Consider the following 23,773-nt stretch of genomic DNA (forward strand, 5'->3'; position numbering starts at 1 on the left):
CCTGTGTAGCCAAGGTGATTGCTTGCACAGCCCGACAATTGACGGATCGATTTATCTAATCTACGGTTTACTGTTTGATGTATGTCTCTACTTCGAGTGAGTTCTAGATTAAGCTACGGCCACACTCGCGCCTCATTAACGCGGGATGCGTTAATGAGGCGCCAACCATACGTGTAGGTGTAGTGGTCGCATGAAGGCGATCGCCGCGCAGCTGACATTCCCACTTCGTACTCGATTTCGTCGCGCAGGTGTGGATGATGCTTTTAATTTGCACATTACATTCTTATCTACTTATAATATTTATAAACAAGCAAAACTATCGTGACTATCGTAAGATGAATAACTACCGTATGTAGTTGACTAAGAAGTAGGTACCTCAGTAGGTACCTAAGTAGTAAGACAAAATACATACAGAGACTGTTAAAATTATAACCCTTCCTTTTGGTTTTGCCGTAGTCGGTTAAAAAATAAAATACATAAGTGATATTATGAAAGAACACCCAGCAGAGTTTGTTGTAGGCTTCTTCTCAGACAATCAAAAAATGTATGATGGTACCCATTTTGAACTTGGAGATTTTTAATAAATACTTAGACTTTGACTCGATATATGTATCCGGCATAAAAGCTATCGCTAAATAAAATTTCGTCAAAATTGATTAAACGGATGGCCCGTAAAAGGTAATACACAGGTATGAATTAGGTAAATAACAATATATCATTAGATAGGGTACACGAAAAAAATACATTTGAGTTTTCAAAATCCTGTAGAAAATTCCAATGAAAGGTATCAGAAATCTTCTCATCTGAATACAACGCCCTTCAATGTAATATGAAGTCATAAACATCCCACAGTAGCTATAAAATGCCCCCTTAAGACAAACTGTATTCTGCCCGAAGCAATAACCACAACACCATAAAGATAGTGAGCGATATACATTTTATAGGCCATATTATTTTGTGATCTAGTTAAAATAATGTATCAAGAAAACGATACTCTAATATTGTTTACTAACAATCCCTAGTTATGGAAATGTACTTCTACTGCCTGTCCGAATGAGAACACCCGTAGGTACATCTGTAATGGTACCTGATTCTGAGTTACACACCTAAATTCAGAGTATTCGCATCCTCCTCTTATTAATGTAATATGAAAAGGACAGACATAGTTTAGATACAAACATGTTTATTTGTAATCAGTTCGCCTTTATCAAAGTACTGATCTTAAAATAATGTCCTAAAGAAATCCAGTCCTTCTTACCCAAGTCATTTCTTAAACATGAAAAATAAATAAGCCAGCTAGTTTATTTTTTGTAGGAGAATGAGAAAATATGTTGCTCTAGGGCAAAAGCTTTGTAATCATGCTTACCTTGAAAGTTTTTTGAGCTTTATTTATTTTTAAATAACTTAAATTACTTTTATTTAATGAATTAGGTACCTATATTTTTTTTAAGTATTGTTGCGTGGAAAATTATTTTATCATTTTATTTTTATAAAATCGCCAATTGAGTATTTTTGTAGTTAGCAAAGATAACAACACCCATAATTTTTTCTTTTCAATAAATGTATGCATACTCGACGGCTTAGGGTCGTTTATCAAACCAAAGTATCATGTAAGATTAGTAATACGTTGAAGGTAGAATATAATATATAAATGTACAATTCGCTTCAATTTACTCGGATAAGAATCTTGGGTAAATTCATATTTACAGTAAATTGAACACAGGGCGTCTGATATATTGAGCTGCGTAAAGGAACATTTACATAGAACCGTGCAAAGCCAAAGACGAGGCTGGTTCCGTGATCTTTTATGATCGTCAGTGATTGTCTGAGCTTGACTAAGTCTATGTTGACTACTTATTTATTAAATTGCCAAAAATCAAATGTTATTTCCTTTAACGGTGCTAATTTCTTTCGCACGACTTATCCGTCTGCATGCTGTAGCCGCCTATAATTTGAATTAAATAATGACTAATAACACCTAGGATTTGAATAATGTTATTTTTATGTATGGTTTTGTTGGTGGTTCAATAAAAAAAACCCATTGCTGACGGCCCACGACTGATCACGGGTCTCCTTTCAGAATGAGAAGGGCTTAGAGGCTCGGATTGGAAGACTTCACACACCTTTGAGAACATTATGGAGAACTCTCAGGCATGCAGGTTTCCTCACGATATTTTCCTTCACCGTTAAAGCAAGTGATATTTAGTAACTTAAAATGCACAACTCCGAACAGTTAGAGGTGCGTTGCCCGGGATCGAACCCCCGACCAAACCCCCCCCCCCCCCACCCCCGAGGGGGGTTAACCTAGGGTTGAGACGACGATGATGATTTATCTACTACGTTTTGCCTATTGTGTAAAAGAGCCTTAACAGAAGCTCGGTTGCTCAACGCGATCTCCCGTGCACTTACAAGACAGCTCGATACAAATTGAAAATAGTGCAGGGAATATCTTTGTGAGACACGAGCCGAGATGATCTTGGATCTGTAGTGTTTGTTATTTTCCAATTCTCTGCGGAATTTGCAATATCGTACACAAAATGAAAGATAGTACCTACTCGAGAGACTATTGTGTAACTTGTACAAAGGCTATTTCTTTGTTGTCGTTTACTTCTAAAAATATAAAAATAAGACTGACTGACTGACTGACTGACTGACTGATCTATCAACACACAGCTCAAATTACTGGACGGATCGGGCTAAAATTTGGCATGCAGATAGCTATTATGACGTACGCATCAGATAAGAAAGGATTTTTTAAAATTCAACCCCTAAGGGGGTGAAATAGATAGGGGTTTTAAATTTGTGTAGTCCACGTGGACGAAGTCGCGAGCATAAGTTAGTCTACCTATAACTTTGTTTGTTAACATCATCATCATCAACTCAATGCCTGCTCACTACTGAACATGGGTCTCCTACCATAGTGAGAAAAGTTTGCTCGTAATCTACCACGCTAGTCAAGGGCTAATTGGCAGGTTTCAGGCATTCTGGTTTCCTACGATGTTTCCCTTCTTTTATTTTGTTAAATGAAATGAAACAACATTTTTTATTAAAGTATAGTCTGCATCATGGAGATGTAATGACGTGTAAAAATATCTGTTGAAATATTAATTACTAGCTGATATCCATGACTTCGTACGTGTGGATTTAGATTTTTCAAAATCCCGTGCGAACTTTTTAATTATCCGGGATGAAAAGTAGCCCTTGTCACTCTCCAAATCTTAAACTATACCTATGCAAAAAGTCAAGTCGATCCTTTGCTCCGTTACGGCGTAATTGAATGACAAACCAACAAACAAACACACTTTCGCATTTATAATATGGGTATTGATTTAGCTAAGTATATAGTGTCTAAAACAATCCAATAAAAAACTTTTGTAGCAAACTTTTTTAGTTATACATTTTTACTTAGCCTGCATAATATAGGTAATAGTATGCATAGATACAGAATAATTTATATTTGCACATGAAAACTAATCATGTATATTTATATGTGAAAGCCTCTCTGATCCATCTTTATTTGCGCAACGCTTCACTTTTCGATCAAATATCGCGATGTGCATGTTGAATCTTAAGCTTCACTGGTTGTTTTACTCTATTTTTTTTTGAAACGCAATATTAATACGTATTTAAGTTAATTACTTATCTACTCGCTCGGCCAAAATATCATCGTTTTACGCTAATTTTGTTCGGAGTCTTCCCGCTGCGCTGGTATAGTATAGCGACCAATGAATTTCACATTCCTCTGATTCTGAAACCTACCTGAAACCCATGCTTACTTCAAGCTTCAAACAGGGGCATCATAGCACACTCTTTAGAAAAATCCTTTCTTAGCTGTCTGCGTCATAGCTTTCTGCATTCCAAATTTCAGCCCGATCCGTCCAGTAGTTTGAGCTGTGCGTTGATAGATTAGTCAGCCAGTCAGTTGGACGGTCACTTTTCAAATCTGAGCCCCGAGTGTAACATTTCAAGTAAGATGAACTGTATATAAATCTCACATTTAAATGAACGAAAAAAAGAAGAGATATTTATTATTTCCGTTTTTTTCCTATCCTTACTAAACGACAGGTTTTTATTTATGCACAGTTAACGTTAACTGTGATAGCCGAGTGGTTAGGACGTGCGCCTTCTAATCGGAGGTCGGGGTTCGATCCCGGGCACGCACCTCTGACTTTTCGGAGTTATGTGCGTTTTAAGCAAAGATAATATATTATCTTTGGTTTTAAGTAATTAAATGTCACTTGCTTTAACGGTAAAGGGAAACATCGTGAGAGAAAACCTACATGCCCGAGAGTTCTCCATAATGTTCTCAAAGGTGTGAGAATTCTACCAATCCGCACATGGCCAGCGTGATAGACTACGGCCAAAACCCTTCTCACTTTGAGAGGAGACCCGTGCTCTGTAGTGAGCCGGCGATGGGTTGATCATGACGAACGTAAACTCAGGACTCTGTGATGTCAGTACATAAAGCCGTCCTTCTCGATTACTGAACATCTGAAGGTGACCACGGCCATAGTAATTGATATAAACGATGCCCGTACATCAACCTTATGAAGAGTAATGAGTTGGAAACTGAATATCAGCGGAGCGTGCGGATGCTGAACCATGAAGATTCACTTTATATTACACATATAAGTAGATATGTGAATGAAGAAGGCTTAGTGAAGACAGTAAATAGTTTAATGAATAGACCGAGCAGTAGTTACTATTGAAGGCAGACTTCAATAGAACATGTCATTGAAGGGGGTGTGGGCACCTGATTAATGCTTGCTTTACACAGACTATACAATATGCTATATATTATGTACAAATCTTAGATCAAGGAACATAATGCAGTACAAATCGCTTGCAAATCGTTAGAACTTTGTCATTACTAACAGCCGTTTATTTATTGTAGGTACTTCCGAGTATTTTAGGGCTAAGAGGTTAGTTATCTGAAGGATTATAACAAGATCTTAAAATATTGTCTTTTAGGTTACAGTTTTATTTGCTCGAATAGGTATGGGTACAAAAAAAACAATTATTAGTAAGGTTTGGCCGTCGCGTCGTTTCCTCAAATGTTTTCCTTACGCCGTTCCACCGTTAAAGTGAAGTTTGTTTAAAACGGGCGTAACTCCGAAAAGTTAGAGATACGTGTCCAGGATCGAACTTCCACCCTTCGAATAGGAGACCGAAACCTTAACCACTAGGCTATTACCGCTTTTTCAACGGTAAGTCATCATGATAAACCCATCACCGGCTCACTACAGAGCGCGGGTCTCCTCTCAGAGTGAGAAGGGTTTTTGGCCATAGTCTACCACGCTGGCCATGTGCGGATTGGTAGACTTCACACACCTTTGGGAACATTATGGAGAACTCTCATGCAGGTTTCCTCACGATGTTTTCCTTCACCGTTAAAGCAAATGATAATTTAATTAATTAAAACGCACATAACTCCGAAAAGTTAGAGGTGCGTGCCCGGGATCGAACCCCCGACCTCCGATTAGAAGGCGGACGTCCTAACCACTAGGCTATCACAGCAACTCAAATCAAATCAAATCAAATCAAATCAAATCATTTATTTGCACGATTGCAGGTACAATGAAGGTGTTACAGTGGTTTATTTACAGCTACAATCCGCCATACAGTGGGCATGCAAAATTTATTTTCTTATTATCTATTATTAATAAGCTATTTTTTTAACTTTTTTTTTTTAGAATTATAATGTTCAACAGTCACATATCACATAATATAATATAATATCACATGTCACATAATAATTATCTACCTGTAATATATTAACCAAGAAATAATAAAATTAAAAAATAGTCAATATAATATAATCACATCAAGTCAACTCTAATTAAATTACCTTAAGATTACTATTATTATTACTACATAAGTATAAATTGTATAATATTTTATTCCTTGTATTCAAAAAATTCTTTAACGGAATAAAATGTTTTTGCGGTCAGCCATTCATACAGTTTTTTTTTAAATGGTCCCAGTGGTAAGGACTTGATGTGATTTGGCAATTTATTGAATACTTTAATGCACATTCCAGTGAAATTTTTCATAAACAAGGCCGTTCTAGGGACACAATTAAAAACTAATCTATTAGGATTTCTTGTAGGATAAGAGCAAACATCATACGCTTTAGTAAAAAGATTATTATGCTTCTTAATGAAGACACAAATATCAAATAAATATAAACATGGCAGAGTTAACAAGTTAAGCTTCTTAAAAAGTGGTTTGCAAGTATCCGTTGGTGCGGCTCCACACATCGCTCGGACGCATTTCTTTTGGGCAATGAAAGCTCTATTTACGTTACTCCCATTTCCCCAGAACATCAGACCATATCTAAGATTAGAGGCTACGTACGCGTGATATACTTCAAGACTGGTTTTGATATCTACTATATTTTTAAGCCGTCTAAGAACAAAGCAAAATTTATTGATTTTTTCAGAAACTTTACCAATTTGTTCATTCCATGTCAGGTTTGTATCCACGTATATTCCTAGAAACTTGATTGCTTTCACCGATTCTAAATTAATGTCATTATAATTTATGTCTAATGGGGTGGGTAGATTTTTATTAAATTGAACATATTTGGTTTTAGATAGGTTTATTTGAAGATTATTATTGTCAAGCCAGTTTATAATTGATTGAATTGTCAAATTTATTTCATTTTCGTGAAATTTGGTACCAGAAATATTATTGGTGGATACCACTATTGCGATGTCATCAGCAAACAATACTGTTTTATATGTTGTGGCTTCAGTGATGTCATTAATATAGAGAAGAAATAGAAAAGGGCCTAATATGCTCCCTTGTGGAACTCCAAATTTATTGAATTTAAAATCTGATAGGAATTCTTTAAGTTCCATGTCAACAATCTTTTTAATCATAACAGATTGTGTACGATTGGATAGGTAGGATTGTATCCATTGAAGGACCAGTCCTCTTATACCTACATTTTCCAACTTAGACACCAAGATGTCATGACTCACAAAATCGAAGGCCTTAGATAAATCAAAAAATAGGGCCGTCGTGAACTTTTTTAAGTCAATTTTTTTTAGAGCTTCCTTAATTAAAGAGAAAATTGCTAGCGTCGTAGATTTATCTTTTTGAAACCCATACTGATCTGGTCTTATTATGTTGAATTTATTACAAAAACTAAGTAATCGTTTTAGCATACATTTCTCTAATATTTTTGAGAAGATAGGGATTAGGGTAATCGGTCTATAATTTCCTATGTCTTTATGATTTCCTTTTTTGTATATTGGTTTGATAATTGATAGTTTTAGAATATCTGGAAAACATCCAGATTCATATGATAAATTTATCAAATAAGTTAATACCGGAACAATATTTTTTTTGAAGCTTTTACTATTTTAGTGCTTATTTCGTCATACCCTTCCGCTGTAGTATTGTTTAGTGATATTATTTCCTTTTCTACTTCACCGTGGGACATTGGCTCTAAGTACATAGATTGAGGTATACTATTAAATTTATCAGGCTTGAAACTATGCGATTTGTCTGATTTTATATTAGTCAATTCTATAAAATAGTCATTGAATGTTTGTGCTAATTTCATTGGTTCATTAATAATTTCATTTTTAATCTTAATACTGTCAATAAAGTCATATTTTTTAGTGTTTGTTACTTCATCTTTAACAATATTCCAAGACGTTTTACACTTGTTTTTACTATTATGTATTCTTCGTTTATTAATAAGTTTTTGTGCATTAAAAATACATTTCTTTAATGTATTTGAAAAAATCTGGTACTTATCTTTAATTTGCTTACTTTTTCTGTTTTTGTAGTATAATAAACGTAGCTTTCTTTTAGATTTACAACTAAGTCTAACACCTCGTGTGATCCATTTTTTATTATTATTTGTCATATCAATTTTAACCCTAATTTTCGGAAAACACAGGTTGTAAAAGAGGCTAAATAGTTCATGAAACTTGTTAAAAGCCATATTAAAATTATTTTCTTCAAAAACTTCAGAAAAGGTAAGATTTTTAATAGAATTGTTAAACTTTACGACGTTCTCTTCACTGTAATCTCTTTTATAGATGAAGTATTTTTTGTTGTTGGAATAATTAGCTTTTATTGGGTAGCTGATCATCTGAGCTGTTTCATGGTCTGAAAGGCTAAGATGGAGAACCGAAGATGTGGCATTAGTTATATTACTCATGATCAGATCAATGCATGATTGTTGTCTGGTCGGCTTATCAATATGCAATATATAATTATAGTTTTTAGCCAGGTCTTGCAAATGAATAGTAGCTTTAGATAGAATCAGGGTATTTATATTAAAGTCGCCAGCAATTACAATTTTTTTTTTGTTTTTTTTTTTGTTTTTTTTTGATACTAGGTGCAATAGATTCTCTAGTTTGTTTAGGAAAAGAGTGACGTCTGAGTTTGGAGTGCGATAGATACAAATTATAGTTAAATCAAGTTCGCTAATTTCAATACCACAGCACTCAAAATGTTTTGCAATGGCTGTTTCATTGACAAAATCTAATATTTTGTATTGTAACTGTTTTTTAATTAGTATGCATACTCCACCTCTATTGGTAGTTCTAGAAAAAGAGGCTCCTAAGTTGTAGTTATGAAATTGTAGAAAGTTTTCTGTACCCACTTTTATAAAGGTTTCTGAGAAGCATAAAACGTCTGGACCTATTTTTTTAATTTCGAGTTCATCTAAAGTGATTTCGAGTAAGTCTTTTTTTGACCATATGCTCGCTATGTTTTGGTGTAATATTCTAAAGTATATCTCAGTTTTCTTTTGTGGCACGAAAAAATTTTTTTTTTATGATGGGGAAGTAGAACGGTATAGTTCCTTTTTTAGGTTCTTGTGTCTTAGGTTCACTATTGACCCTGTTTTTATTCGCGATTTGTGAAAAGTAATACGGAATAGTACCTTTACTGTATGTCCGAGTACATGCTGAATATTTAGATTCTTTTGATCGCCTATCCATTAGTTTTTTAAGTTCCTTATAGTTTAAATATTTGTGTTCATAGTCAATAGAATCAATTACAATATTTATTTTATAGCAAATTTTGGCCATGTTCATATCCTTGGTAATTGTGTCTATAAAATAACAATTATTAATTTTACATATTTCATTTAACTTTTTGTTTAGCATGTCAACGTTTAAAGATTTATTTTCTGTTACATTTAGGATAATTACTGGACAATTACAATGTTTTTTTATCACAGTATATAAATTTGTTAGTATTTCCATTGGATTAGTATCGTTTTCACCAACGCACATTATAATCTTGTCATTCTTGGTGGTTTTGGCATATTGGCAGCCCTTCAATACTTCTGCAGACAGTGCGTGTGGTTTGGTTATAGCATTGACACTGTACTTCTCGTATTTACCATTTAATCTGGAGTCCAATAGGTACGACCAAGAAAAAATACAAAGTAAGTATCAAAAAATTCTAACATGCGTAGTAGACTTCATTTTTCTGCTAATTAAACTTACTCACGCCGCGCCGTCGTCGTTGTTAGAAAAAATAAACAAATTAACTAACATTAATCGATGCTCCAAACAGTTCAACAGTTCCTAATTACTTCGATTAGTTGTGAATGTCTTTGATCGGGCCTGTCGAGATATCGCCTCAGTTGTTCCAATTACCTCCAGATCCGACGCCGACGCACACTGGCGGGTACTTCCTGTTACACAAATGATATTTACAGAGGTAGGTACCTCTTTGTTTGTTACTGGAGAACTTTGATTTCAACACCGTAGACATGAAACAGTACGGGAGTGTTCTGAGGACCCTACTGTTATTACTAGGATTTTAGCCTCCATTTGGTTCAACACCATTTAGTTTTACCCTCACCACCCTGGTGCCTCGTGCACTTCGATAACCCGTATTGCCAGATCTGTTTTCCACACATGCAAATAATTGTGTTGTTCACACTTTGGCGGTGTTCCCACTGGATGTCAATTCATTTGGACTAGATGGCATTTCAAGAATTTGTTCCAGCACTAGAGGAACCACCAATGGTTCCTCTGGTGCTGGAGATGTTCATTAGCTGTGGTAAACCCAGGTGACCCGCCTGCTCGTTTGCTTGCGTTTTTAATTAAAAAAAACTGCAGACATAACGCGTTATCAAGAAAGTTATAAACTACAAATCTTTTTAATATATACCTAAAAGGAAAATGTGACTGACAGACTGACTGATCTATCAACGCACAGCTCAAGCTACTGGATGGATCGGGTTGAAATTTGGCATGCTATTACGAGTTCAATATCCGCTTAGAAGGAGTTTTGAATGCTCAACCCAAAAGGGGGTAAAAAGGGGTTTGAAATTGTAATCCATGCAGACGAAGTCGTGGGCATAAGCTACTTTGTTGATTGAGTTGCAATAGGGAGATTACAACGGAGCGCAACAGCTTACTGAAGCAGGCCATGGAAGAAAGAAGAAAGGTATAACAACTAAGTACGTCAACGCATCTACTAAAAGTTAAATAATCCAGCAAATTTGAAATTTCACTTTACAATCTGGATCTCATTTGCATAATAGAGATGTTAAAAAGTCAGTTTCTTGTTCAGAAACACAAATATTAAGTGAAAAGTTTATTTGTAATAATTGTAGTTGTTTGAATCTCGAAGTCAAAATTTAATAGTCAAACTTCTGAAGACTTCATTCGAAAACACTTTTCAAAGTAGTTAGTATCAAGATAGAAATAATATTGGTAGAAACGAACTCGGCTTAGTATTCCGTAGGTATTCTAAGATGAGATCCATGCTCAGTAGGCTACTACGGCGATGGATTTAGATGACGATGACTATTATGATGATTTTGTGCACACAAGCGTAAATCTACTTCAAAAATTTTTCGCTTTCGTTTCATACTTTTTTCAAACTGTATTTATTCAAAATGTTTCAAGATTTGGGCTACTTAATTTTAAGTTCAGTTCAGTTTTTAATTTTCATTACGTAGGTAGGTACCCACTGAACAATTTTGTTCTAGATTATACTCACGCTTCCTGCCGCTTTAAACAAAGACACCATTTGGGTTATTCAGAAACGGAACCCTAAAAGTAAACTATGTGCAGCAGTCTTCATTTATTCAAAGCGGAACTTCAAGCAATCCTCTGAAGGAAAATTAAAAAGAAACGAGCTAATCTCTGTGAAATCTTAGCGCAATTACCCGAGCAACGGAATTATGTTCCTTTTATTCACTTACAGCTCTTTTTTCTGAATTGGCCTTTTCTGTACCTACCTACGTGTAGTTATTTAAGTACCTAGTTCTCCATTTTTAGGGTTCCGTACCTCAAAAGGAAAAACGGAACCCTTATGGAATCATTTTGTTGTCTGTCTGCCTGTCGGTCTGTCACGAAACCTACAGGGTACTTCCCGTTGACCTAGAATCATGAAATTTGGCGTGTAGGTAGGTCTTATAGCAGACATTAGGGGAAAAATCTAAAAACCGTGATTTGTGGTTACATCACACAAAAAAAATTAATTGTGGTTATGAACTATTAATAGTTAGTATTTTCAATTTTCGAAGTAAGATAGCTATATCAATTGGGTACCATTATTGAAGGGCTTCACCTGTGCATTCTAAAACTGATTTTTATTTATTTTTAGGCATAATAGTTTTTCCAAAGAGCGCACGCGGCCTCCAACTTCCTCATCCACCCACTTCCCGCTAATTTCTTAAGGTCTTCAGTCCAGCGGATTGGTCCACTGTATGTGTGTGTTTGGTGTTTATTCCGTACCAATCAATGTTCATCTTCTTTTGAAAACCCTGATAATAATTTATGGACACGTAGATGATTTTATTGAATAAGCCGATATGTATAAAATGTAAAGCATAAGAGAATTAATATATTATTCATACATTTCTATACTTGAACACAATATACACGTACCCTCATACACTATCACATAAAACGAGGGAGTTTAGTGACCAATTTCGTGATCCCACAGATGTCAAGAGAACGTTTACGACGCCATAACGAACACGCGCGCCGACAGTAGACCTACCTACCTACTGCTTTATTTGAATAAATTTCTACTACGAATACACCACTAGCCATATATTTTTAACTAGCTTATTCCCGCGACTTCGTCCGCGTGGAGTACACAAATTTCAAACCCCTATTTTACCCACTCAGGGGTTGAATTTTCAAAAATCCTTTCTTAGCGGATGCCTACGTCAAAATAGCTACCTGCATGCCAAATTTCAGCCCGATCCGTCCAGTGGTTTGAGCTGTGCGTTGAAAGATCAGTCAGTCAGTCAGTCACCTAATTAGGTATATACTAATATCAGGTGTTTTATAAGTATAGATTTAAAAAATATACCAGTCTAAAATTACCCAAAATTATAACTTGGATATTATGATTTATTAAAATGGGTAGCAAAGTTTAAAACTACGAAGAAATTTTTTTGTGCTAGCATTTTCACTCAGAAAATAGCACTTAAATTCCATAGATTATGAAGATTTATTTAACGCGAGGGTATTAAATAATTCCTTTGATCGCCTCCGCTTGTTCACAAAGTTTATTTTTATTTATAGGACAGGGCTTTTTAAAAATAAATACTTTTGCATCGGAGGTTATTTATTTTGTAAGTTTTTATTCCGAAAATAAATCAAGCGTAAAATACGGTTTTAAAAATAAGCTCACTTAATATTATAAAAATTAAATTGTAACACTCATTATGTTCAAAGTATATTACTGAAAAATATTAAGAACTATTTGATGCCCACGACTTCGTACGCATGGATTAAGGTTTAAAAAATCGCGTGGGAATTCTTTGATTTCCCGGGATAAAAAGTAGCGTATCTCACTCTCCGTCTTTAATTATACCCATGCAAAAAATTACGTCGAGCCGTTACTCTGTTGCGACGTGATTGAAGGACAACCCAACAAACCAACAAACCAATAAACCAACAAACCAACAAACAAACACACTCTCACATTTATAATATGGGTACTGATGGGTAGGTACTGATACTTGAGTATAGGTAGGTGTCCACTTGTGTTTTTATTCACTTCACTGTGGTCATATCATAGCTCAAAGTGAAGCTCAAAAGCTTGAGTTGAACATCATCATCAACCCATCGCTGGCTCACTACTGAGAACAGGTCTTCTCTCTAAACGAGAAAGGTGTAGCCATAGTCCAGCACGTTGGTCAAGTAGGTATGTTGGCAGGCTTCACACAGCTTTGATAACATTATAGAAAACTCTCAGGCGTGCAAGTGATATTTAATTGCTCAAAACGCTCCGGAAAGGTAGAGGTGCGTGTCCGAGCTTGAACCCCGGACCTTCCAAATAGGAGGCCGACCTCTAACCCATAGACACCGCTTATCTCTCACACATGAGGTACGGCACGTATTACTTTTCAGTCTAGATCGTAAGTTAGTTCCATGGGGAAAGTAGTTTATTCGCTTAGTCGGTACTTACAACTGAAAGCCTAACAAACACAACGTTTGGAAATGGAATGAGATTTTCCCAGAATAGTTACAGTAGTAGGCACCGATGTTCAGAAGCGGCACTGACCATGTTTCTCATTCATTCCCATCGAACCGAAAGACTGAGGATTACTCCATTACGTGATTAGCATAGACACGAAGCTCTCCGCCTTCTCATATTTCATTCGCACAGCTAACGTGTGGAATATCTTTCTAGCATCTATAATGTTAAGGTAGATTTACACGTGCGTACATGCTCAGCTTCTGAAGAGGGATGAATTAGGTAAGCAATATATATGTGTTTTTTGTACGATTATTGCTTTCACACATACCAAAACTAACGTAAACAGCTAAGAAATGATTTTTGAATATTCAACCTCTAAGGAGATAAAATCGGGGTTTGAAATTTGTGAACTCCACGTGGACGAAGTCGCGAGTATAAGCTAGTAAAATATAAATGTAAAAGTAATAGGTGTGCTTTCAACTTGTTGCTATTTCACATAAAACTTACTGAAATTGCGAAAGTTTTTGAGACATAACCTGTCTAGTTGTTAAGCAAGTTTGGAAACTTTTACTTAGTCGTAACGGTTTGTTTATGATGTAGGGACTAAAAGTAATGATTTGCTGTAATGTGTAAAGTAATACTTAATTATAATTTAGTATACTTACTGGGTATTTATTTGTACCCACCTAGTGAGTTTATAGCACACGTATATAAGGGGAAAATCCGAAAACCTTGAATTTGTGGTTATATCACGAAAATTAAAATGTGTCAATGAAAAAATAATTAGCATTTTCTACTTCCAAAGTAAGATTACTGTACCAAGTGGGGTATCATAATATGAAAGGGCTTTACCTGTACATTCTAAAACAGATTTGTATTTATTTTTATGCTAAAATGTCAAAAAAAATCGACTGTAGTACGGAACCCTCGGTGCGCAGGTATGACTTGCACTTGGCCAGTTTCCGTAAAACAGCCACCCTAGGATGTTTACTAAGAGACCGAACAACGAATTTGAATACCTACTTATTATTATTTCTAGTCCGGGCTGGATAGTCGGATGAGTTCATTTTTACATAATATCTCACACCCGGCTTTACTCAATGTTTAGTCGACATTAGCCCGACTAGTTTCAAACCCATCCGGGGTCCTTTTCACAGAGACTCAGTTCGCACACGCGTCGCGGTTGAGACAGCGCGCGGCGCGCGCGCGCTGCCCGCTCAGCCCACGAGTTCAATTTTGAATGATTTAATAAATTGTTCACTTTTTTGAACTTTTGTGACTTTGAAGTCACATCATTTCATGACTTTCATTAATTGTTAATTAATTAATCACTGAGTTAGCGAATAACCACGCAGGTCATGATCTAGCAAGTGCCAAATATTCAAATAAATAAATAAATAAATAGTAAATATTCATGTGAATATTAACTTTTATGATAATACAATTTTTTATCACAACTGGCAGTCGGCATTATTGTATTACTGACTTTAAAACGAAAGTTTTATAACAGACAATCTCCCAAGGCTGTAAAAGGCCACAGCGGTGCCTGGTAAGTAAACTGACTGACTTCTTTAAATAGCTTTATAACTACGTGCCTCAATATAGCTCGATAAACTCGTCTGTGTGGGACTGGGAAATGTTCACGTAGGCTTTGGAAGGCTGAAATATACCTATGCGACTGAGTTTCACAACTGTCTTTCATGGCTATAATAAAGAGTAAGTATACGATCATTATCTTATTTAAATCTAATCTATAAGGAAATCTATCTTGTATTAAAAATGAATGTTCGTTGCCTAGGTAGGGTTCGTAGTTGTTGAAAATATGTACATTTTCTTGCGTGAAGGTTTTGGCACAGCACGTTGAATGACCTGTGAAGGTACTACTATACGTCAAGGGGTAATACGAGTCCCATTGCAATGCAAGATGGGCATAAACTAGTCTGTACACTAGTAAGAAATATTATAAAAGAGGTAGTAAGTTTGCATTTAGGGTAATCTCCGAAAGTAATGATCCGATTCTGAAAATTCTTTCACTGATAATGACAAGTGATAAATAGTTTCAGTATTCCCGAATAATTTAAAATATAAATTACGCAAACGAAGTCTCGGGTAAAATTAGTCTAAATATATAAAAGGAAAAGGTGACTGACTGACTGATCTATCAAGGCACAGCTCAAACTACTGGACGGATCGGGCTGAAATTTGGCATGCAGATAGCTATTATGACGTAGGCATCCGCTAAGAAAGGATTTTTCAAAATTCAACCCCTACCCCGCTTTTTAGAGCGTTGTCTCTGTCACTCATACCTATGTGACGTTTTGTCGGTCTCAATGACAGAGACAATGCCCTACAAATCCACTATCTCTTTCTAAAGGTCAATGTACATTATTTCAAAGATTCAAAGATTCTTTATTTGCGGAAACATTTTACAACGAGATGTTATTACATAAAATTGTCCAGTAGAAATGTTTCACCTTAAATGTTAGGCATGCAAAATAATTAGTAAACCTAGTAAAACAATAACTATAAGTAATTGACGCACGTTGTGTTTGTCTATGGTAAAATTCAAAATTTAAAAATGTCTAAGTTGAAAAAATTCATTAATGTTGTATAATGTCTTGTCTATTAAAAAATCATGCAATTTATTCTTAAATTTATTTTATTTTCTGACGCGTACTGTACTACGCTCCTACTGCAAGAGGAGGATATTAAACTTTTGCCAGATATACCTATTTTGTCCCAGTTTAATAGGTCACAACGCTCTATGTGGTCAGAAAATGTAATTTTGTACGTATTTCGTTGAGATTTTCTCAGGCATAAAATTAGGTTTGCGGCCGACCGCAGCTGTCTTCGAGGCAATGGCTACTCGTGTCAGGCGGCAGCGGAACGGACGAGTTCCGACCCGGGTTTTCAGCAGGCCTTCTCTGGATATTGTATTGCAATAGTATTTTTCTTTGTATCTATCATGTACCTACATCTTTGTTGAGATTTTCTCAGGCATAAAATTAGGTTTGCGGGCGACCGCGGCTGTCTTCGAGGCAATGGCTACATTTCGTGTCAGGCAACAGCAGAACGGCCGAGTTCTAACTCGGCTTTTCAACAAGCCTTCAGTGGATATGGCATAGTGTAATATTTTTAAGTACCTACCTACCTAAACTAAACTAGGTATCTTTGTTATCACACTAATATTATAAAGGTGAAAGTTTGTATGTGTGTGTATGTGTGTGGCTGTTACTGTTTCACGCAAAATTTGACGGATTTGGCTTAAATTTGGAAAGAGCTTATACCATGACTTAACACAGGCTTTAGATACTTTTTGTCCCGGAAAATCAAAGAGTTCCCGCGGGATTAAAACTTATATCCACGCGGACGAAGTCGCAGGTATCATCTAGTCTTCTACATGTAGATATAAATAAAAGTTAACTTATCGAAGTTCAGGTCAAGTTGCTATGTTTGAGATTTTAAAAAGATTTCTGTAAAAAAATGGTTTTAAAATAATAATATACTACACGTTTAAAGATTTGCATAGCATACATTCTGAGGAAGCACGCACAGCTCTTTATTTTCATAAAATTCTATTATACTTTATAACAAAATAGCTAAACTACAAAATGAATGTTCTGTCGTTTATTTAGATGAGGTTTTATGAGGCATAAAATTAGGTTCTCGGATGGCCGCAGCTGTCTTTGAGGTTACGCCACGGGAATCGAAGTTTTTATTCTTTTTGTTACGTATAATACTTACGTCGTATTACAAGCGTCTTGGGTGAAATCAGATTTCAAATCTTTTATACATATTTTAATTACCTTTAAGGGCGAATACAGGAAAGCTTTATTGTTTTAAATCTGCCATTGGATTTTTAAAACTTTTTTAACAAAGTTATTAAAGTTTATTTTGTTTTGAAAATAATTAGATAAGTGTTTGCGTTTCTGTCTGAGTGTTCGTAACTATGTGTAGGAGCATCGTCCATCTGATTGAGCTGTACTTAACTTTGCACGTTAATTGTTGTGCGGCTTACGGGAAGACACGGCTTACAGCTATAATTTTAAATCGATGTATGGAAGACAAAATCTTTGCCTCTAAAGGCACATACATAGTAAGAATATTATACTGACAAATGGTCAACTAAAAAGAAAATTGTAACACTTATCTCGTTGAGATTGTATGATGCATAAAATTAGGCATAAATAGTAACAATATTAAACTGACAAATGGTCAACTAAAATGAAATTGTAACACTTATCTCGTTGAGATTGTGTGAGGCATAAAATTAGGTTTGTGGATGAACGCAGCTGTCTTCAAGGCTGTATCCGTTGTTTGCGGGCCCCGGGATATAATATGTACTCGTATATTAGGGCAAGATCAAAATAAGCTTTCTTTGGTCCATACACCGTACTGTGTTTATTAAATAGGTATCTTGGTAGATACGTACGTTTGTTTGGATCATGGTGGCTTGACAGGACTTTATAAGATTTTTTACACCTTTATTACAGTTATCTCCCAAAGCCACCATGATCCAAACAAACGTTCCTTCTAGTTATGGGAACAATACGCAGATAAACTTTCAGCTTTTATAAAATAATGAAGGTCTGGCACGTGCTGGCTCTTAGTCCATAATAAGCCTGAAGTCCTTTTCTCTATTGGTATATGCGATGGCCTCGCCTTTGCTTTGTCCAACAGTGCAGCTAGTGTATATTATGTCGTGGTCAGATCCATAATTATGGGTGTTAGTTGGTTAGTATGTAATTACTTTACACTTTATAATGTTAGTTAGTTAGTATGTTTTTACATACTAACCAACTAACATTGGAAATGCGAAAGTGTTTTCACGAGCTTAGCTTGCAGCCTGGGGACGGACATAGGCTACTTTTTATCCCAAAAAATTTAAGAGGTTCCACGTTTTTATGAAATATTTTTATGAAATACCTTCTTTTTTCCTCTTATTTTCTGTCTTCACAAAATAATACTAGACCAGGCCGGAGCTACCTAGGCTGGTCCACGCCATAATTATTTTACGGCAATAATTAATGAGGCGATTAATTTCACAGCACCAGGCGTTACAAAAGCCAAGTTCCCGCGTCGGAGTTAAAAGCGCTTTTCTTTGTAATAAAATCTACCTAATAGATTACAGTACCTTCAAGGAAATGTATAAGAATTTCGTATTTCGTTTTACTTACGACGCGAAAAGAGACGGTTGTAGGTTTATTCATGTTCTTTAAAAACTACTGGATCGATTTTGAAGGAATATTTTCATAACAGAACTATTATATCACAACAGGTTATAAAAGACGTGTTTTACGACTTAAGTTCTATGCGATGATGCAGTATAAAGGTTTAAAAAAATTAAAAGATGTAGCCTTATTCAGATACAGGGCAGGATGATTTCATAAATCGGGCTTGACTAAGTAGTAACTTCATTATTTAGTCTTGTACACAAACAAAATATATATCAGCACACATAAATCAAAAATTACCACCTCACCAACCGTACCGTTTATCAGTTTGGCACTCCTTCTTTGCTTCAACTTTCTTATAATATTCGTCTTTCGTCTAAAATACACACAAAGTTGACCTTTTGTGCTCATTCATTTTTTACTCAGCTGCTGACAGGGTTGTGCCATCAATCAATTATTTTTTGCGCAACATCAAAGCTAATATCAAGTTAGCTTTGTGAGTTTTCTGTCCACAGTCTTGACGGTTTTTGGAGAAATTCAATATGACGTGTTGCAAATACAGTAGCAACCTCAGCAACATCCAGTTAGTTTTTGGATTTTAACACCTCTAAACGTGTTTTGAGTGCATCTAAGTATAGAATAATGTCCATACTTAGATGTACTCTTAATAAAAAGCTATCACCACCGCTACATTTGGCGGCTATTTTTGTCGGAAGTCACATTTGAACGTCACTTCCCTACAAAAAAGGCCTCTAGTTACTTTCAAGTCATAGAGAAGTTTTCCGCCAAAAAACTATGAATATGCCTTCAAAATAGCAGCCCTGTTACCGCACCGCTGCATTGGGCTACATTTTAAAGTAAACTGACGCCTTTTAAGCCCGCGGCCAATTCGTGCCAAGAGATTTCGAAGCACGCAAATCGTTTACCCTGTAACGCTCGGAGTTTTATTTAAACGTTTGAAAAATGTAATGTTTACTCAGCATTAACATTTTCTATTGAAAAGCTTGTAACATCAATTATTTCATTATATTTTCATAATACCTTAATGTTTCGTTCTTTACAAATTCACTTAATAATTCATGTATCTGCCATTTAGAACATAAAAGAGCTGTAAATTTTAAAATATTTTTTTACATCAATAATTAAGCTAAATTTTTTAATCTAATGCTCATTTTTCAACGCTTGGCTGAATTCTAAAATGACAATTATAATTAATTGTTTTCGCGGTTTATTGATCTTTTTCAAAATAAAACTGTTAAAATTCGCCGTGTAGACTTTGAAAATTTGTTCGTATTGGGAGGTTATTTTATAAATCGTTGCTCTAAATAGTTTTTCATCGACCGTTTAGAATGTTTGCAGCCGTTTGGAAAGTTTATAAGTCCGGCACTGTTTCAAACAATCGCAATTGCACATAAAGTTTTTATTATGCAAATGTTTTACCCGGATAAACAGTATGAACTATGGTCAGTTTGTTTGTGCGAAATATTGCAGCCGGATAAGCGGTTTTGTTGTGAATTATGAATATATTTTATTGTGCGCTTTAGCCGTTCCAGTGTTTTGGGTTAGTTATAGTTTAAACTAAGCGTTAAATAACAAAAGTTAGCGGATGATTAAGCGATTAACCGCTGCGCAAAAGTTTTATCTTGGCGTTCGGAATCACTAGCACTTTTTGCGTTAAGTCACCCCCAAAAAATAGCGAGTGTTTATTCGACGTGGATTTGATAATGCTTTTCACTGACCAGTATCTATACTAGACCTGCGCGATTGCGGGAGAATGACAGCTACAATGTCACGATCGCAATCATCTCTGATTGGTTAACGCTCGCTCACTATTGGCTACAATGCATTGTTGCAACAAGAATCGCACAAATTTAGCCAATCAGAGCAATTGAGATTGTAAGAATGATTGATGCAGATTTAGACAATCGCCCTACTGGTTCATTTATTTACGTGACTTAAGGCAGCTCAGTTCGGTGCTTTCTTCATACAAACGAAGGAGGGAAAATACAACAATATTCGATATTGAACGCACAAAACTAAGAATTATATCGATTTATCTCGTCATTATCTAGGTTCAATGATATCTAAAACATTGAAAAAAATATTGATTTAAAAGTTACGAGCCTCAAAAGATTCCTATTTTAACACTAAATTTATGTCAACTTTGGGCGTAAATGAATAAGATAAGGGATATGAAAATTCTAAAACAATTTATCATTACACGTAGTTTATTTATTCGTTAGTTGAAATAACTTTACTTTGCAAACATAAATTCAGTAGTTTTTTCTCAAAAATACTTTTCCCAAACTACTGTTCAACCCTTTTCAAGCGCTAGATTTCGGCTAAAATAATCATGCCTCTCACCCCAAAACATTAGACACCATGCGGGTGGCGGAGGGAAGGGCCAGCCCAGCGGCGCGCGGCTGCGCGTGTAATATTGTGGTTTCTATGACGACGAGTGTTGTTTTCAAAAATAAAAGTCGTAATTATTTCATAGAAGTACTTGATTATATTTTATTAATAAGTTAATTAGCTTCTTATAATCCAGTGGCTATGCAAATGTGTAGAAAATTGAGCAGAGTCAATAAGTGTTATCCTTCAAATACTTATTGCATTTTGTACATTGACCTCTGGAATTTGAACTTTGGACACCAATTTTATTCATTGGTTTATTGACCTGACTTTGTTGTTGAGGTCCTAGTAGGGATATCTACTCGTGTGGTCCTAGTACAATAGGTAAGTAACTTTGTTTAGTTATTTATTTTATCTAATTTTAAACCGGCCAAGTGCGAGTCGCTCGCGCACCAAGGGTTCCGTACTCAGGTATTTTTTGACATTTTGCTCCATAAATCAAAAACTATTATGCATAAAAAAAAATAAAAAATGTGTTTTAGAATACACAAGTAAAGCCCTTTCATATAATACCCCACTTGGTATACTTATCATACATTGAAAATTGAAAATACTAATTATTTTTTCATTAACACACTTTAATTTTTTTTTGTATGTTGTAATCACAAATCTACGGTTTTCGGATTTATTCCTTTACTTGTGCTCTAAGACCTACGTACCTACTAAATTTCATGATTCTGGGTCAACGGGAAGTACCCTATAGGTTTGTGTGACAGATACGACACAGACGGAGAGACGGACAGACAGACAGACAACGAAGTGATACTAAGGGTCCCTTTTTTCCTTATAAAGTACGGAACCCTAAAAAGGTACCTGTATATGTATAATAATATAGGTAGGTAGGTACCTACCTGGTGGTATTTCTTTGTATTTTTAGGGTTCCGTACCTCAGAAGGAAAAAACGGAACCCTCTGTCTGTCTGTCTGTCCGTCCGTCTGTCCGTCCGTCCGTCAGTCTGTCCATCCGTCGGTCCGTCTGTCGGTACGTCTGTCCGTCTGTTCGTCTGTCCATCTGTCCATCTGTCCATCTGTCCGTCTGTCTGTCTGTCGGTAGGTAGGTAGGTACCTACCTGGTGGTATTTCTTTGTACTTTTAGGGTTCCGTACCTCACAGCTGGTAATCACAAATCTACGGTTTTCGGATTTATTCCTTTACTTGTGCTCTAAGACCTACGTACCTACTAAATTTCATGATTCTGGGTCAACGGGAAGTACCCTATAGGTTTGTGTGACAGATACGACACAGACGAAGAGACGGACAGACAGACAGACAACGAAGTGATACTAAGGGTCCCTTTTTTCCTTATAAAGTACGGAACCCTAAAAAGGTACCTGTATATGTATAATAATATAGGTAGGTAGGTACCTACCTGGTGGTATTTCTTTGTATTTTTAGGGTTCCGTACCTCAGAAGGAAAAAATGGAACCCTATGTCTGTCTGTCTGTCTGTCCGTCCATCCGTCCGTCCCTCGGTGCGTCTGTCGGTCCGTCTGTCCGTCTGTCCGTCCGTCCGTCCGTCCGTCTGTCCGTCCGTCCGTCCGTCCGTCTGTCCGTCCGTGCGTCTGTCGGTCCGTTCGTCGGTCCGTCTGCCCGTCCGTCTGTCCGTCTGTCCGTCTGTCTGTCTGTCCGTCTATCTGTCTGTCTGTCTGTCTGTCCATCTTACAAATAAAGTACGCAACGCTTCGTACAAATAGTACTTTTATTTATTTATTCAGCTACAAGTTAGCCCTTGACTGCAATCTCACCTGGTGGTAAGTGACGATACAGTCTTGCTTACGGCTATTTCGGATCGGAAATTCTTGGATTCAGATTAAATGCAGTGCAAAAAGAGAGATCATTAGGATTCCGTACCTCAAAAGGAAAAAGGAACCCTTATAGGATCAGTTTGTTGTCTGTCTGTCTGTCTATCTGCCAGTCTGTCAGTGTGTCTGTCAAGAAACCTGTAGGGTACTTCCCATTGACCTAGAATGATAAAATTTGGCAGGTAGGTAGATCTTATAACACACGTAAGGGGAAAAATCTGAAAACAATGAATTTGTGGTTACATCACAAAAAATAAATATAAATGTGTTCATTAACAAATAGTTAGTATTTTCAACTTTCAAGTAAGATTAGTAAACCAAGTGGGGTATCATATGAAAGGACCTTATTTGTACCTACATCAAAAACAGATTTTATTTATTTTTATCCATACTAATATTATAAATGCGAAAGTGTATCTGTCTATCTGTCCGTCTGTCTGTCTGCTAGCTTTTCACAGCTCATCCATTTAACCAATTTTGATGAAATTTGGTACAAAAATAGCTTGCATCCCGGGGAAGGACATAGGCTACTTTTATGATAAATTAGATTTAGTGGATACCGCTATTTTTCTGGAAATAACGTTAGATGCGAAACTTCAATGGGGCTCTCATATAAATAACTTATCGAACAGACAGTTCTGCTGCATATGCGGTAGAAAAGATTCGCCAGTTGACAGACATAGAAACGGCGAGACTAGTATATTTTAGTTACTTTCACAGCATTATGTCATATGGCATATTATTAGAAAAGAAAAAGAAAGAAAAGAAAAAACGTTTATTTTTTAAAGCTGTACCACACATAACCAGTTACCAACTGGTTAGGTTATCCCAGCGCCTCTTATACTTGAGTAATAAAGTCAAAAAACCTCAAGTAGAAGAAGCGCCGGAATAAAGTATGTCATGTGTGGCACAACCCAAAAAAAAAGGTCCCTACTCAGCATAAATGCATATTGTCT

The 23,773-nt window shown here is 35.9% G+C and overlaps 1 protein-coding gene across 1 annotated transcript in view; it reads right to left on the bottom strand.

Annotated features, from left to right (window-relative positions):
• Positions 1 to 23,773, bottom strand: part of RpL15 (ribosomal protein L15) — a 410,749-nt gene extending 386,976 nt beyond the window's left edge. The window contains exon 1 of the mRNA XM_069501156.1: positions 23,770 to 23,773. The gene's annotated coding sequence lies outside the window, so the exon portion shown is untranslated. The remainder of the gene's footprint in view (positions 1 to 23,769) is intronic.

Source organism: Maniola hyperantus, chromosome 10, assembly GCF_902806685.2.
Source record: "Maniola hyperantus chromosome 10, iAphHyp1.2, whole genome shotgun sequence".
Classification (NCBI taxonomy): domain Eukaryota; kingdom Metazoa; phylum Arthropoda; class Insecta; order Lepidoptera; family Nymphalidae; genus Maniola; species Maniola hyperantus.